At 40.4% G+C, this 17273-nt stretch overlaps 2 long non-coding RNA genes across 3 annotated transcripts in view; one reads left to right on the top strand and one right to left on the bottom strand.

Annotated features, from left to right (window-relative positions):
- The window catches only part of LOC116081604, a 53201-nt gene that overhangs the window by 2438 nt on the left and 33490 nt on the right, over positions 1–17273 (top strand). The window lies entirely within an intron of this gene.
- LOC116081606 lies at positions 10638–16316 on the bottom strand. The gene is made up of 4 exons (XR_004114929.1): positions 16281–16316; positions 16005–16174; positions 12532–12622; positions 10638–10683 (listed from the first exon to the last, which is right to left on the bottom strand). It is a non-coding gene; the product is annotated as an uncharacterized LOC116081606 (long non-coding RNA).

Here is a 17273-nt window from a genome sequence, read left to right as displayed (position 1 = left end):
TTCTGAGTGAAAAGAATATCTTGGGCTCTAGTTATTTGTCACTCAATATATTTCAATAGACTTTGTTCATCTCTTAAAAACAGACAGTCGTCTGCTATACATGCATTAGGGGCCTCAAATCAGCTGTTATGCCACCTGGCTGGTGGTCCAGTGTTTGAGAGATCTCAGAGGTCCAGGTTAATTGAGACTGCTGGTTCTCCTACAGGGTCACCCTCCTCCTTACCTTCTAGCTTTTCCCTAATTCAACCAAAGGGGTCAGCAGCTTCTGTCCATTGGTTGGGTGCAAATATCTGCATATGACTTTTTCAGCTGCTTGTTTGGTCTTTTGGAGGGCAATTATGATAGGTCCCCTTTTGTAAGTGCTCCATAGCCTCAGTAATAGTGTCAGGCCTTGGTACCTCCCCTTGACCTGGATCCCACTTTGGGCCTGTCACTGGACCTTCTTTTCCTCAGGCTCCTCTCCATTTCTATCCCTGCAGTTCTTTCATACAGGAACAATTATGGGTCAAAGTTTTGACTGTGGAATGGCAACCCTCTTCCCTAACTTGATACCCTGCCTTCCTGCTGGAGGTGGGCTCTATAAGTTCCCTCTCCCTACGTCAGGCATTTCATCTAAGGTCCTTCCCTTTTAGGCCTGAGAGTCTCTCACCACCCAGGTCTCTGGTATATTCTGGTGGTTGCCCCCAACCTCCTATCTCCCAAGGTTGCCTGTTTCAATTCTTTTTGCTGGCCTTCAGAGCTTCAGTCCTTTTACCTCACCTAATACCACATCAGGTTCCTCTCTTCCCTGACCCTACTTTCCCTTCCAGATCCCTCCCTCCCTCCCCACGTGTGATTGCTTTCTTCTCCCTCCCAAGTGGTACTGAGGCATCCTCACTTGAACCCTTCAGCTTGTTGACCTTTCTGAGTCCTGTGGACTGTATCTTGGGTATTCTGTACTTTTTTTGGCTAATATTTCACTTATTTGTGAGTACATACCATGCATGTTCTTTTGGGTCTATGTTCCCTCACCAAAGATGATATTTTCTAGTTCTATCCATTTGCCTGCAAAACTCAGAATGTCCTTGTTCTTAGTAGCTGAGTAGTATTCCATTGTGTAAATGAAACACATTTTCTGTATCCATTCTTCTGTTGTGGGATATCTGGCTTATTTCCAGCTTCTGGCTATCACAAACAAGGCTGCTATGAACATAGTGAAGCATGTGCCTCACTCAACTTTAGATGTACATTTCTTTCCTTGGAAAAACCAATGATCTCCTTTAGGATTTGATTTGGAGAAGGTAAAATACGTAAAGTTTTCAGAAAATCTGAACACAGTTGGATAGGACAATGATGCTCAGAAACAAAACTTGATTTCCTATTCAACCAAAATGGTATCAAAAAAGTCTTAAGGATTACGGATTAATTCAACAACAACACTTGCATACAATATAAAAATACCTGAATTTAATCCCTAAATAGAGACAGAGTATAATTAAGGAAGATATACGTGATAACTCACTTGAGGGACTCTCCAGATATTTTAAGTGAAGATTTTATTTCAGTAATAATCAAGAACATGGTCAAATCAATACTGAACATGGAAAATTATTCCACTAAGAACCCAAATGTTTAACTTCTTGAGGTTATTCATGAGGTAAAGAAAAGTCTTTTACTTCATTTTATAAAGAAAAGATTACTAATCTAAGAAAATGTCATCATTTCAATAGAAAAAAGCAAATAACAGTATTGCATCAGCATAATATTTGATACTAGAGCTTTATCAAAAATTTTATAGACAAATTCATTTATACTTTCTTTTTTGTACTCTGGAAAAGTTATTATTTATTAAGTAAAAGAAAAATCATCTTTCCTTTTCTTAACAGTACATATGTAGCAAAGGATGGCCTTATTTGACATCAGTGGGAGAGGAGGCCCTTGGTCCTCTAAAGGCTTAATGCCCAGCATAGGTGGGTGCTAGAGCAGTGAGGCAGCAGTGAGTGAGTGGGTAGAGGAACACCCTCATAGGGAAGGGGAAGAGGAGGAATGGGATGAGGGGATTTGTGGAGGGGTAACTGGGAAGGGGGATATCATTTGAAATGTAAATGAATAAAATGATTAATAAAAAACTCAAAAAAATTATTCATGCTTTTAATCTAGTGCTCCTCTCAGCAACTCTGGCTCTTCTTGTCTCACCAGCATACATTGGTTATAACCTTTCATTGCATATATTTTGCAGAAAATCTTTGGTGATAGAAAAAGTAAAATTACAGGTGGAGGGAAAGGTAACCAGCAAGGCAGGTCTTAATGGAGCTCCTGAAGAGAAAGGATGGGAATACATAGCTTCGGATTTATTCAGATGAGCAGAGTGAAGGACCAGTACATAGAAAAATCTGAGAGTAATTTGATTGATATAGAGGGGATGGATTCTTGTTAAATTGTCTTTAAAAGTTGTCTGCTTAGAGAGAACTGGAATGTGGGGAGCATCTATGGGATCAGCTAGAAACCTAGAAAGATAGAAACTCCCAGGAATCTATGAGGATAGCCTAGCTAAGACTCCTAGCAATAGTGATATGGAACCTGAAAGGCTGTCTTCTGTAGCCAAGCTCAATTTCAAGACTTCTGGTGGAAGGATTGGGGTGCCAGCCCAGCTGTAGGACTTCTAGAATGTACAGGGGTGGAGGTGGAGTGGGAATTAAGGGAAATGGCCAGCCAAGTACAAACTAAGCTAGAGACCCATGCCATGGGAAGGAGCCCATTTCTGCCACTATCAATGATATTTTTCTATACTTGAAGACAAGAGCCTAGGATAACTGCCATCTGTGAGGCTTCACCCAGCAACTGATGGAAGCTGATGCTGAGACCCATGGATGAACATTAGGTGGAGCTTGGGGAATCCTGTGGGAGATAGAGAGGAAGGATTAAGGAAGCCAGGGAAGTCAAGGGCACCATAGGGAGATCTACAGAATCAAGTAATCTGTGCCTACAGTGTCTTACAGAAACCAACCAAAGAGCATGCATAGGGCAGACCTAGGCCCTCTGCACATACGTAACAGTTGTGCAACTGGGTCTTTATGTGAGATCTTTAGCAGCAGGAGCAAGGGCTGTCTCTGACTCTGCTGCCTGCCATTGGATTGCTTTCCCCTAACTGGGCTGCTTTGTCTAGCCTAGATAGGAGAGGATGCACCTGTTCCTCTCCTATCTAGTTGATATGCCAAGGCAGGTTGATGTCCATGGGAGGCCTCTCCTTTTCTAGAAGAAGGGGAGGGGGAAAGGAGAGTCTGGGAGGAGAGAAGAGAGGGAAGCTGCAATTGGGATATAAAGTAAATAAATAAATGAGTGAATGAATTTGCTAAAAGAACACTGAAAACCTAAGTACCGGGGTGAAGATTGAGGAGGCTGATAAAGCATTAAGTCACAAGAGGGGATTTATCATGATGAGAGACTGCTTTTAGTGACTGTTTCATGGAGATTCATTGCTAACACAGAATGGGTGTACCAAGGCTAAAGCCAAGTATGAAGAAGGCCAAAAAGAGGCTGACCAATGTTTAAAATTCTGTCATGATGAGATACTTTTAGTTTGTTTGATTGTTTGTTTTAATTTTTATTAAATTAGTTCTCAGATGACACCCAGACCCCCTGTAGTACCCCACCCCCATTCTCTTTGCAAGATTTATGACATGTTGCACCACCCCCTGGGTTTAATCAGAATAATCTATGTGATCACTGAATTAAGACGATCCATCAGAGCCTGATAGAGTCACCAGCAGTTACAAACCACAAGTAATGACTCCCTCTTGCCCCAAATCAAGGATAAAATATAATTCAGTGGTAAGGAGTGGGGCCTCCTGAGTTCTTCCCTCCCTTTTGTCTAGCTGCGGAAAACTTCATTCCCATGCGGAGCAAGCACAGTCACTCATAGGTTAGATGGAACAGCTTTCATTCTAACACACTGCTAAAGTTAAGATTGTTTTCTTTGAAATAATGGTTCAGAGCTGCTGAGTGTTCTTGACTGAAACGGCTGTATGTTGTCCACAAGCTTGCATTTTACAGCCCTTCTCCCTAGCTTGTAAGAACGGTGGTTCTTACACCGTTCTCCCTGTGACATGACGTTGCAGGAGACAACACAAGTGCTTCAGTTAGGGCTGAGCCCTCAACTGCATCATGCTGGGAAACGTGTGTAGCCATAAGACGTTGGCCTGTAAGTGTAGCATCACTACTCTCTAAAAACTGAAGTTTCTCTCCTTAAGGCTGAGGGTGGTGATTGTCTTGCTGTCTTGACTAGACTGACCTAAACTACTAATTATTGTGCCTCAGATTCCTCCACGCTGGAATTACAGGCATGCGACACCATGCCTAGTTAGAGAGTAGGTAATTATCATTTATCTTCTGTATATTACTATTTTGTAGAAGATTAGCAGAGTTTATAAATATGTATCTCATTTATAGTCATAAATTTGATTTATAGTATAGATTCTCATGAAGGCAAAAAATAAATATGTTCATGAGTATACCCCAAGTATATAGGCCTTGAATATCATATGGAAATATGGAAATAAGAGGCAAAGATATATAAATAGAAAATTATGTTTAGCAGTTAATGCTGCATTGTTTCATCTAATTTAAATATGATCTAGGTATGTAGTAAATATTAATTCATTTGAGCAACTGAAGGAAACAGCCTTCAGTCTAACATACTGCTAAAGATATGATTGCTTTCTTCAAAATAATGGTTCTTTTGAATAAATATAAATCTATATATTTGTACCCTGAGAAACATCAGTAATTGAAATGATAACTTATTAAGCCACCCTGTATAAATTAAAAAAGAAAGTAACAAAGTATATAAAACTATGTTTTTAATACTTAATACTGATAACTTAGAACATGTACTTGTTTATATTAAGTCACCATTATTAAATTATGTGCATTTGATAAAATTTACCTATTGCATGAATTTGAATTCTTAAAACATTTGAATTTGTATTTGCAAGAATATATTTTAGCATATGAAAATTAGAAGTTCAAGTTTTGTCATTTCTGTGGCTGTTTGGAATATTCCCTTTAAGGCCAAGGAGAGGACTTAGCATGTAGTCACTTACCCCTAAGCGTACTGACTGGAATTTGATCACTGGGACCTGCCCCACCATGGTGTAAGGAAAGAACTGACTCCAACTTTTGCTCTTGTCAACCTTGGTTGGAGTTACAGTTGTTTCCATGGTCTTGTATCCAGAAACTAACTGAAAGTAAGGACTCACAGATTTGCAATGAAACAATGTAAGTTTATTCTGATTGAAGCAATGCTACAAGTTTGATAGCAATACACTTTTTTTTATTTTATTTTTTTTGATATTTTCTTTATTTACATGTAAATTTCTCCATTCCCAGTTTCCCCTCCAAAAAACAAAGAAACAAACAAAAACAACAAAAACAAACCCCTGTTGCCTCCCCCTTCCCCATGCCTGCTACCCCGCCCTCTCCTACTTTCTGGAGCTCCCAGGGTCTCAACCACCAACCAAGGACTGCACATGGAGGGGTCTGATTGTTCAGGCAGCATGTGTATGGTAGAGGATTGCAAATTTGATCAGCAATACACTCTTAAGATTGACTGTGGGCCCAATAAGTAAGAGTAGTCAGGAAGTCTAAAACAAAGCAGGTCTGGATACTTTGGAGAATATTTTGTGGGGTTCTGTATTTTGACTGATAAAGGTCAAATATTTTTCTCTTGCTGCACGTTTCTTCCCATAATGTACCTGATTATAACTATATGTAAGTCCAATTATGCAATGGCAGCTACTGGAAGTATAGTATTCTTCCTAAAAGTTCATTTGATAGATAGTTTGCCTTACTGTGCAAACATCTGAAAACAGTTTGGGCCTGATTTTCCCTTCTTCTGTTCTTCATACTAGATACATGAGGAATTTAGTTCGATTAGATTAACAATCTAAATTCGATTGCTGTTATGAGTGAAGAAACTTTTAACCTTGTTCAGAGAGGGTGTACCTGTAGCCTAATGCAGGTAGGGTACTAACACTGTGTGAGATTTCTTTGTGCATTGTTTGGAAAGAAGGGTGTATGCAGATATCATGCAGGTGAGGGAGCTAGGCTACCAAGTTTAAGAGATGGATGCATAATACAAAACCAAATAAGGTCCCAGGCCACTAACATACTCCCTGTTCTTGCCTGCCTCAACTTTCTTCTGAGAGGCTTTCACCCAATTCATTAGAGAAGCCGAAGGCCGAGAATGTCAGTCTTCTTGTAACTGCTTCATGCTGAGCAGGGGTCCAGAGCTGAGTCTCTCCTATTCTGTCCCTAATTCTGAGACCTCAGTTGGAATGCATATACAAAATTTCTCAGCCTGTTAATCCAAGGTCTAGCAGATGTATACCTCTGGCTATGATCAACCAAGTTTCCAGATAGATAGATGATGGATGGATAGATGGATGGATGGATGGATGGATGGATGGATGGATGATGATGGATGGATGGATGGATGGATGGATGGATGATGATGGATGGATGGATGGATGGATGGATGGATGGATGATGATGGATGGATGGATGGATGGATGATGATGGATGGATGGATGGATGGATGGATAGATGGATGGATGGATGATGATGATGATGATGGATGGATGGATGGATGGATGGACAGACAGACAGACAGCAAGAGAATCAGAGGGAAGGGTTTCATTTCAGCTTGAATTTGATCCTATTCAGTCTCTTTCATGGTCATGGAGCTTAAATGGCTAGACATGGGAGGAGGAATAGCAGGAACATGGACCAAAGAAAGGAAAAAGTCCATGTAAGGGCACAGTGGAAGGTCTTTGAGTGCAGTACCTGCTCAATGCTTAACCCTCCGGCTTCCTGCAAGGAACTTTGAGACGGACTCCCACCCAGGTACTTGAGGCAGTTTCATTGTGTAGGCAAAACGGGAATTTAAGAGTTGAGTTCCAGGCTACATGTGTGCACCAGGGCCTGGCACTTGCAGTTTGCTTAACTGTATTGCATCCCTTTTAAATGTCACTAATCCCTGTTGCTTGCATCTTTGTATACAGAGAAGGGGTTATCAGAAGCCAGCATCAGCATAGAGCTGAGCCTTAGCAGAAGCTTATTTGCAAGGAGAACACAGGTCCAGTCCTTCTAGAAATCAACTAGCTCTGGCAATCAGCCCAAGGAGAAGAACAGGAAACAAACCTAAGGTGAAGGCCCATTCCTGAATCAACCCCAAAAGGTAACACCTTTCTTCCCACCAGGTGCTTCCACTGTGCCCTCGCATGGACTTTCTCCTTTCCTTGGTCCATGTTCCTGCTATCCTCCTTCACTTGTCTGGCCATTTAAGCTCAGACATCCGCTGCAGAAGACCCATCTCTGGGCCAACTCAAATTCTATTTCTATAAACATATACTAAAATTACTTCCTCCTCACCAAATATAATCACAAAATAATTTCAGCTATTATTGGTTCCCTAACAAGATACCTGATACTATCAAAGGTCACACAACTCAATCCAGCCAAAATATCTTAGAATCTTCCTTCCAATTGGTACTGATCTGGTGCCAAGGGGGTAGCCTCATGGAGCCCCATCTGGAGGTCAGAACCTGGCCTACTAACTGGATACTATGTTGAACCCAACCTTGAGAAATTGAAAACAAAACAAAACAACAACAACAACAACAACAACAACAACAACAAACCCTCCATGACCATGAGAGTACATAGGATCAAATTCAGCCTCAAGTAAACCCTCGTCAGAGTGGTCCTCAAAAATGAGAGAGACTTAGACTTACTGCAGGACGAAAGGACATTGCTGATAACTCCTGGATGGATACTTCTTTAAAAAAAAAAAACCTGGAAAAATATAACACAATGTCAAAACTATTTTCAGAGTAGTAGATACAACTGAGAATCTTCACATCAGTCTTTCAATTCTAAGTGGGTAAAGAAAATGCTCCTGGCATCCCCTAGGATCCTCCTCTCTCTGATTCTCTTGCTTATTTTAGACCATCATAGAAAAAAAAGATAGATGGATAGATAGATAGATAGATAGATAGATAGATAGATAGATAGATAGATAGATAGATAGATAGGTGTGTGTGTGTGTGTGTGTGTGTGTGTGTGTGTGTGTGTGTGTGTGTGTGTGTGCATGCATTTGTGGGTATGTGTTACCTTTTGGAGTTGATTCAGGAATGGGCCTTCACCTTAGGTTTGTTTCCTGTTCTTCTCCTTGGGCTGATCGCCAGAGCTAGTTGATTTCTAGAAGGACTGGACCTGTGTTCTCCTTGCAAATAAGCTTCTGCTAAGGCTCAGCTCTATGCTGATGCTGGCTTCTGATAACCCCTTCTCTGTATACAAAGATGCAAGCAACAGGGATTAGTGACATTTAAAAGGGATGCAATACAGTTAAGCAAACTGCAAGTGCCAGGCCCTGGTGCACACATGTAGCCTGGAATTCAATTCTTAAATTCCCTTTTTGCCTACACAATGAAACTGCCTCAAGTACCTGGGTGGAAGTCCGTCTCACAGTTCCTTGCAGGAAGCCAGAGGGTTAAGCATTGAGCAGGTACTGCACTCAAAGACCTTCCACTGTGCCCTTGCATGGACCTGGTGCTTCTGTTTTAATCTTCTCTTCCATTCACAATTGTGGACCCATTGTTCATCCATGAATGTAGTTCATATCTATAGAAGATGAGTTTGCTTACTCAGAACATCCAGAGCTTACTGCAGTTTGTCAGTGGCCATGAAGATGTTTTCTGGTGGAGACAATGACAGTCTCTCCAGGATTCATTCATTTTGTGGAGCCATAAAAGTCTTAGATGTCCTTAACTCTCCCTATGTTCTTGGAAAACACAACAGGAACTGAATGAGGGTCTGTTGAAGTATTTTTCCAGTGTCTAGGCTTTGCTTGAACTTTGGGTAGTCCATCACAGACAGTTCCAATTATGGCTGTCATCCTTTTGCTTGTGATTTGTCTCTAAATTGATTGTCTTTCCTCCTTTGAGTTGTGATTTCTATAGACAGTGAAGGTCTTTTCTACTAGCAGGATTAGTGGATCTGGGTCCGACACATAATTTTTGTGTTAGAGTCAAACTGGGTGATGAAATATTGCCCCACTAAGGTTTTTGCATCTAGAGTTATAGGGTCAATATTACATCTTTACAGAAAGTTTCCTTGAGTCTTCTTGAAAAGAGGAAAATTTCCACATTTCCCTTTGGTGATCTTTCTTATTTTGTCATAAACAAGTGAATTAATTATGTCCTTTTTCATTCACCTGATAAGAATCTCCAAGACTTTTGCTCCCATCCATATTTCTTTCTTAGTATTGTAATCCACAATAGGTAGTGCAGTTGTTATCTTGATTCTAGCAATCATCTCTACCTCCTTTCTAGCCATTGATAGGTTTCATTCTCTGTAGTAGTGTAGAAAGTAACAAGAACAATTATCTTCCAGGACAGATCAGTCAGAGGGTCAGAGTCTGGAACACACTGACAAATTTATCTGGACCTTCTGAATAACCATTCAATTTCTCCTTCACTGATGAATATCTGTCACTAAAAGGGCTTCCTATACTGTAAAAATCCCTTTGAGTCCAGTTATCTCTTGTACCTAAAGACTTCTTCCTCTTCTTACTCTTACTCTTTCTCTCCTTCTCCTTCTGTCCTTCTCTTCCTCCTTCTTTTCCTTCTTCTCCTTCTTCTCCTCCTCCTTCTTCTTATTCTCCCCCTCCTTCTCCTCCTCCTTCTTCTTCTCCTTCTTCTCCTTCTTCTCATTCTCCTGCATCTTCTCCTCCTCCTTCTCCTCCTTCTCCTCCTTCTCCTTCTTCTCCTCCTTCTTCTCCTTCTCCTCTTTCTCCTCCTTCTCCTCCTTCTTCTCCTTTTCCTTTTCCTTCTTCTCTTTTTCTCCCTTCTCATTTTCCTTCTTCTCTTCCTTCTTTTCCTTCTCCTTCTCCTTTTCCTTCTCCTCATTCTTCTCCTTCTCTTCTTCCTTGTTCTTTCTCTTCTTCTCCTTCTTCTCCTTTTCCTCCTCTTCCTTCTCCTTTTCCTCTTTCTTCTCCTTTTCCTTCTTCTCCTTCTTTTCCTCTTTGTTCTTCTTCTTTTCCTTCTCCTCCTTCTCCTTTTTCTCCTCCTCCTTCTTCTCCTTCTTTTTCTCTTCATCTTCTTCATTTCCTTCTCCTTCTTCTCATTTCCTCCTCCTCCTTCACCTCCTTTTCCTTTTCCTTCTCCTAATTCTTCTTCTTCTCCTTCTCCTTCTCTCTCTCCTCCTCTTTCTCCTTTTCCTTTTTCTCATTCTCCTTTTCCTCCTTCTGTTCTTTCTTTTCATTCTCTTTCTTCATCTCCTTCTTTTCCTTCTCTTTCTTCTCCTCCTCATTCTTTTACTTCTTGTTCTCCCTCTCCTCATTCTCCTCCTCCTTCTCCTTCTTCTCCTTCTGCTTCTCCTTCTCTTCTTTCTTCTTTTTCTCCTCTTCCTTCTCCTTCTCCTTTTCCTTGTCCTCCTTCTACTCCTCCTTCTTTGCCTGCTTCGCCTTCTCCTCCTTCTCCTTTTCCTTCCCCTCATTCTTCTCTTTCTCTTCCTTCTCCATCTCTTTGTTCTTCTCATTCTTTTCCTCCTCCTCCTCCTCCTCTTTCTTCTTCTTCTTCTTCTTCTTCTTCTTCTTCTTCTTCTTCTTCTTCTTCTTCTTCTTCTGTATTATATAAAGTTTCCCTGCAGATGTTACAGACAAGTAGAAGTTATAGTTTCTGGACTTCAAGGAAGCACAAGAAAGTGCAGAGGGGAAATGAGGGGTTTTTTCCTTATGGTGTAAGAGAGGTACTAGAAATTACTTCAAAGACAGCAGGATGTTGATTACTCCTCAGAGACAAAAGGACCTTGAAATAGAGGGTCCTCCATTACACCTACATTTTCTTCATCTAGATTCGCATGTCTTTTGCAGGATTGGTGATATAAAATCATAAACATCTGAACATGAGGCATCGCATACCATTTCCCCTGTTTTCTATGGCAATAATCTAATTAGAATAGAATGAAGGATGATGCTGTAGTTAAGGCTTCCATTTGAGGGCCACATTTTTCTACATCTCAGCTATCAATGTGACCTATGAATTGTTAACTAGGTCAAACTTCTGCCAATGGGTAATGATATACCTGAAGGGAAGAGTATAGTAAAACAAAAAGAGAACTTGCAATGGAGAGGAAAGGGGAAGAAAGAAAGAAAGAAAGGAAGGAAGAAAGAAAGAAAGAAAGAAAGAAAGAAAGAAAGAAAGAAAGAAAGAAAAAAGAAAAAATGTTAGTCTGATCTTGTGAAAAAAGGAATCCATTTGAGAGGAAAGACAGATGGGATGAGTAAGTGAGTTCCCAGAGTACTACTTATTAAATCTGAACGTCTTAGTACCTTAGAAGGTTATTGATGCCTCTTTTGCATCCTTAAGCTTAGAAATAAATTTCTTCTTAGGTACATGTTAGCTGTGGCACCCCTCAATGCAAGAATAGCAATTTATCCACCCTCTAGTTGAGGAACCTGGTCTCTTGCCAATGAACCTTTTGAGAAAGACATTGTATCAAGTTACTGCCTCAGTGAGGGTTGGGGGAGAAGTTCTATCTATACTTAGTAATAGTAACTGATTATCATCATCATCGTCGTCATCATTATCATCATCATCATCATCGTCATCATTATCATCATTATAATCAGTATCAGATCCTGGCAGGCCATATACTTAGTCAAGTAAGTCAAGAAAATGCCATTGCCTCTCATGCATACCTTTACATTTTTGAAAGGGACATGACATAAGGTGATTCATGAGTTTGGATCAAGTAAAAAGTGATTCTTCCCTAACCAGCTTGCAGGACAAAAATTGTAATATCTCTGAATCTTTGAATCCAGGCACTATTACCTGAAGACTAGGACTCCCCCAAAGTTTAGTAATGAGATGCTTGAAGAAGTCATAAGACATTAAGTCACAGAAAAAGAGGGTTTAACCATATTGGTGATAGCAGCCAGCAGGTGGTTTAAATCCAGGAGAAGCCATCAAGCAAGGGTAGACAAAGGGGATATCCCTATTCTAAAACAGAACATATTTCCTCAATGAAAAAAATGTTTAGTATTTTATGCTTCTTTCCCTCTCAACCATTTGCATGTCTTTGTAGGCAAGCCTATTGCCCATTCAAGCAGTACGGCAAAAATGTGTTTTAATGTTTGAATTTGAAGAATAGAAAAACTTAAAGAACTACCTCAGATTTGTATAAGATTGGAAGGGAAGGCATAAGAAAAAGAAATGGACAGGTAAAAAAAATATTTATCAATTCTAAGAAGCTGCAAGGGTTCAGTTTTGTTCCATCATCTTTTCATCTTTTCTGTCTCTGGCTAAGGAAATGGTGGGTAAAGTCCAGCCACAGCCACCCACATTTTATAGTGCAGAGAGAACATAGTCTGATAGATCTTTTCAACCAAACTAGTAATTCAACTTGCCATAGATATCCAAATAAGAAGGAGGACCATATGTAATGTTGGAAGTGTTTAACAGTAATATAGCAGAGGGTTTATTGTCTTACCTTCTGGGTGGCTCAGCAAATATTTCACCTCTGGTTAGGGTCTCAGTTGGGTTCTGAGTTGTCAAAACTTTCCAGCTTCTTGGCCTCTTGTCTAAAAATGGAAAAATCAGAGCTCAGAGAGACTTGCAAATGAAGCAATATAATTCTGGTTTTTTGTTTGTTTGTTTGTTTGTTTTTGGTTTTTGGTTGTTTTTTTTTTTTTGTGAAGCAATGCTACAAATGTTTCAAGTATATATGGTTAAGATTGACAGTGGAGCCTTGAACTCTTTGGCACAGGGGGGAATTTCCTAAACAGAACTCCAGTGGCTCTAAGATCAAGAATTGATAAATGGGACCTCATGAAACTGAAAAAGCTTCTGTAAGACAAAAGACATAGCCAATAGGACAAATAGGTAGTCTACAGATTAGGAAAAAATCTTCACTAACCCCACTTCCAATAGAGGGATAATATCCAAAAAGCCAAACAATCCAATCAAAAAATGGAGTATAGAACTAAACAGAGAATCGACAACACAGGAATCTTGAATGGCTAAGAAGTACTTAAAGAAATGCTCAAAGTTCTTAGTGATCAGGGAAATGTAAATCAAAACAACCTTAAGATTCTACTTTATACCAATCAGAATGGCTAAGATCAAAACCTCAGGTGACAGTACATGTTGGTAAGGATGTGGAAAAAGAGAAACACTCTTCCATTGCTGGTAGGATTGCAAACTGGTACAATCACTCTGAAAATCATTCTGGAGGTTCCTCAGAAAATAGGAAATAGATCTACCTGAAGATCCAGGTATACCAATCTTGGGGATATACCCAAAAGATGCCTCACCATGCCACAGGGGCATGTGTTCCACCGTGTTCATAGCTACCTTATTTGTTATATACAGAAGCTGGAAACAACCTAGATGTCCCACAGCAGAAGAATGGGTACAGAAAATGTGGCTCATTTACACAATGGAATAGTACTCAGCTATTAAGAATGAGGACATCGGGCTGGTGAGATGGCTCAGCAGGGAAGAGCACCGACTGCTCTTCGGAAGGTCATGAGTTCAAATCCCAGCAACCACATGGTGGCTCACAACCACCCATAATGAGATCTGACGCCCTCATCTGGTGCGTCTGAAGACACCACATATACATATAATGTGGTGTACTTACATATAATAAATAAATAAATTAATTAATTAAAAAAAGGACATCATGAGTTTTGTAGGCAAATGGATAGAACTAGAAAATATCATTTTGAGTGATGTAACTAAGACCCAAAAAGACATGCATGATAGGTACTCACTAATAAGTGGATATTAACCAAAAAAGTACAGAATAACCAGGATACAATCCACAGAATTCAAAAAGGTTAACAAGCTGAAGGACCCAAGTGAGGATGCCTCCATCCCTCTTGGGAGGGAGTACAAAGCAATCACAGGAGAGGGGAGGGAAGGAGTGCTTGAGTGGGAAAGGGGACAGGGAGGGAAAGGGGACATGATCAGGTATGGAGTCGGAAGAACAGGACTGAAGCCCTGATGGCATGCAGAAAGAACAAAAACAGTCAACCTCGGGGGGAGGGGGGAAGAAGTGAGAAGACCCTCTAGAATGTACCAGAGACCTGAGAGGTGAGAAACTTTCAGGACCTTAGATGAAATGCCCTGCAGTGGGAAGAGGAAATTGGTAGAACCCACCTCCAGTAGTAAGACAGGACATCAAGTGGAGGGATGGGGTTGTCATCCCACAGTCAAAAACCCTGACCCAGAATTGTTTCTGTCTGAAAGAACTGCAGGGACAAAAATGGAGAGGAGCCTGAGGAAAAGAAGGTCCAACAACAGGCCCAAATTGGGATCCAGCTCATGGGGAGGCCCCAAGGCCTGACACTATTACTGATGCTATGGTGTGCTCACAAAAAGGGGCCTATCATGACTGCTCTCCAAAAGACCAACAAGCAGCTGAAAAGAGTCAGATGTAGATATTTACATCCAACCAATGGACAGAAGCTGCTGACCCCTGTGGTTGAATTAGGGGAAAGTTGGAAGAAGCTGAGGAGGAGGGAGACCCTATATAAGAAGACCAGCAGTCTCAACTAACCTGGACCCTGAGATCTCTCAGGCACTAATCCACCAACCAGGCAGCATACATCCTCTGATATGAGGCCCCCAACACACATACAGTAGAGGACTGTCAGGTATGGACTCAGAGAAGATGTACCTAATCCTCAAGAAACTGGAGGCCCCAGGGGGTGTGGAGGTCAGGTAGGGTGGTTTGGGTAGAGGGACATCCTTATGGAGACAGGGGAGGAGGTATGGGATGGGGAACAGTTAGAGGGTAGACCAGGAGCGGGATAAAGTCTGAACTGTAAAAAGAGATTTAAAAAATAAATAAAAAGGTTGACAGTGGGCCCAATAAGTAAGAATAGTCAAGGACCCTAGGTTACAGCCTGGGGTCTCTTTTAATAGAGGCTAAAGGAAGGCAGGATAGGTTACTAAGAAGTCTATTTTGGATGGTTTAGTATTTTGATTGTAGATTATGTCCTATATATCCACTTTTCCTACTGCACATGTTCCTTGCCATAATGCATATGATTTTAATCATAAATAAGAAAAATTATGCAAAGACAAAAATGGTAAATATGATTTTTCTCCTAAAAGTTCACTTGAAGGACTAAGATCACCTTACTGCACATATACCCAACACCAGTTCAGGCTGGATTGACCCTTCTATTCATACCAGATACATTGAGAATAAACTTGAATTGAGACTGTCTAAATGTGATCGTTGTTAGGAGCAGAGAAGCTTATGCTATTGCTCAGAGAGGGATGTATCTGTAACCCCATGCAGGTGAGGGGTTAAAAGGATTTTGTAGTTTCTCTGTGCGTTGTTCAGAGAGGATTATGCCTACATAATCAGGTAATTACATGCAGTTAAGTGAATACACTACCAAGCCAGTTATGAGACAGGAGTATACATTACCTAATAAGGTCTCAATTACTCCCTGGACTTTCATTCCTCTCTCTGGCCTCCACACTCAATGTGTGTCATGAGCATGTGCTGGTACAAACGAATAAGTGAACAAGTAAAACTCATTTAGCTGTAAGTCAATCAGCTAAAAATATGGTTAAGTTTAATATTATCTGATAGTAGGAAAATACTACATTCTTAAAGATATATGTATGTATATATACACATATATACATATATAACATATATATATATATGTTAACCATAAATCAAGTATAAACACAGAAACATTATATTCAAGACCCTCATTTTCCTAGTAGTGACAAATTCTTCAAGTTGTCCTTAAAGGAAATTAGATAAATAGAAAAGAGTCATTTATTCAATTTTCTGTCATTTTTTCTTCTAATAGAGACATAATACTTATAAACAGTCATTTCATTGGCAGAGATTACTAAATGACCACGAGATAAATAAGTCCATCACTGAAACTCAACTGAAAATTTTAAAAAATGTACCTGTAAAATTCTTACCTGCTATCAACAGAACAGAGCCTGGAATACAGGATCCGGACCTAGACTCACCAGTTGGTGCCAGGGATTTTGTGAGTAGAAACAGGCTCCTAAGCTCCACGCAGCCTTTTTACCCAGTGGAAGACATGAGCATCTGAGGGCGAGGTCTGTATCCTGAGTTACAGCACCGCCTGCGAAAGCCAAACCAGATAATCAAGACAGGAACATTACTCACACTGTGGCAACCACCACCTGCGAAAGCCAAAGTAGATAAATGAAGCTAAGAACATTACTCACACTTTGCAAGAGAGAAATGCAGCTCTGAGATGCAGCTCACTAACTGATGGACTGTGTGGGTCTGCAGGAGCTTTTATGCGTAAGATCAAAGAGGTGTGGGCGTGGTCTGTGGTTACTGTGGACACCTAGTGTTTGCCAGCTAGTGAATAAACAAGAAATGTTTTTTACCTTTTTATAAGAAATGTTTTTTACCCTTTTACCGTGAAAAAATGACCAAGGTATTGATGAGATAAGAAGATATGGTGGAGTGTGGTTTTCTCACCTCCCACTCCCATGACTTGCCGGATACTTGCTATGAAGGTCAGCCTGGCTTAGAATTTGTTTCTATACTTCCTCCTCTGCCTCCCAGTACTGGGATGACAGGGCTCCCCCCACGCACAACTTTCCACACTCTTTATTTGCACTTATCTAGGCCCAATTTGCATGACCTTTGCCCTGTACAACTTCTCTGTCCTAAATGGCACCTTTCTACCTTTCCTTCCTTTCGTCCCTGCCTTCCTGCCTGCCTGCCTGCCTTCCTTCCTTCCTTTCCTTCCTTCAGAATTCAATTTTTCAATTCTTCAATTCAATTTCTTCAGAAGCACCAGAAAGAACTAAAATAAAAATATTATTTTATTATATTACCAATCTCTTAAAAGTGTTTTTTGCCAGTGACGTGGTTCAGTCAGTAAAATGATTTGCAATAGATTGTGATTTAAGTCTGATCAGTAAGACCCACATGATCTTAAAGAAAAGAAAACCAACTATTGCAAGTTGTCTTCTTACCTTTACACATATGCACACGCACAAGCACACACACACACACACACACACACACATGAACACAAACACCCCCTGTGGTACTCAAATTGTGCACTCATAGGTAAACAAATGTAATAATTTTTTAAATGTTTGTATTGTCCTCACTACCTTCCAAAGAATATAGACTATAGAGCATGTGAGACCCTTCATTGTCTGACTTACATATCTACTTGTCTCTGCATCCCAGCTCTG

Source organism: Mastomys coucha, unplaced genomic scaffold (genome assembly GCF_008632895.1).
Source record: "Mastomys coucha isolate ucsf_1 unplaced genomic scaffold, UCSF_Mcou_1 pScaffold7, whole genome shotgun sequence".
NCBI classification, from domain to species: domain Eukaryota; kingdom Metazoa; phylum Chordata; class Mammalia; order Rodentia; family Muridae; genus Mastomys; species Mastomys coucha.
This window is presented reverse-complemented; position numbering and strand designations above follow the sequence as displayed.